This window comes from Eucyclogobius newberryi, unplaced genomic scaffold (assembly GCF_026437365.1).
Source record: "Eucyclogobius newberryi isolate DKJ021-1_F unplaced genomic scaffold, fEucNew1.0.hap1 SCAF_13, whole genome shotgun sequence".
In the NCBI taxonomy this organism is placed as follows: Eukaryota; Metazoa; Chordata; class Actinopteri; order Gobiiformes; family Gobiidae; genus Eucyclogobius; species Eucyclogobius newberryi.
The window spans coordinates 23,202,420-23,203,564 of record NW_027315757.1 but is presented as its reverse complement, the minus strand read 5'-3'; positions in this window follow the sequence as shown (position 1 = coordinate 23,203,564).

The window sequence follows — 1,145 nt, the reverse complement described above, 5'->3', positions numbered from 1 at the left end:
CTTTTTTTTTAGTTCGTGAAGACGCGTCATTGGTTCAGCGGTGACGGTGGCGCGTTCAAAGAGTGTTGGACGAAAATAAACCCACCCCCCAAAACATCTAAAATGTTATCAAAAATTCAAAAATTAAATATAAAATATATTTTTATTTTTACACAGAAATATTATAAACATTGTTGCCAATGTAATAATACCTGCCCCGATCAAAATGTATTCTATAAATATAATTGTTAAATCAATTGAAAACGGTAATTACGTGTTCGTATCTATATGTAAATAAAATGTTTCATCTGAATGCTTTAATTATTGCTACCTTTTATATTATAGTACTTAGTAGAATTAGTTGTGCCATGATTTGGATATCGATCCCTTTGACTCCACATTCTCAACTGTTTTGACAAAACTGGAATTTTTTGTATTTTTTTTTTTTAATTCTGAACAAATTAAATTAATTTGTATACAAATGATGACCACCTACTTTCATCGTAAACCAATTTAACATATAGTCAAAATGTACATATTTTTTCAGATCCACAAAAACAAATTCCTGAACTATAAACCCCAGTTCAAGTTGCTACTATTATTAGAAATAGTTATCTACATTCTTTGAATATTATTTCCAACTAAACTTGGTTTTATGTGATGATTTCAATAATTTCTGATACATTGATTTCTATCATTGTTATTTCAATACCACTAATATAATCTGATAGTGTAGACATTTTACTTAAAGCCTCAAATGCACTAAGATGATGATCTCTTTTTCCTTTTATTTTATTTTCCTGGCAGAAATTAACATGTTTATTTACTGGCTTGTTGATTCATCAAATATATATTTACATTGATGTGTATTTTGTTTTGTAAGTGAATATATTTTAATTAAAAAATAAATCCCAAACATATGCATGGCCCCAAGACATCATATGCAGCATAACAGTATCGCTGCTATCTTTCTCCACACACCAAAAACTGTAGTTTTAGTGCTGCTCAGTTGGTCGGTGTAATAAACATGGCAGTTTAAGTGTCTACATTCAGTAAAACACACTACCTCAAGTAATTTTCTCTCTAGTGTAGGTGAATATCAATAAACTACTGGCCTAAATGGTCACTGGTCAAGAGTAGTTGAGTATTCTTTATTTAGCCTTACG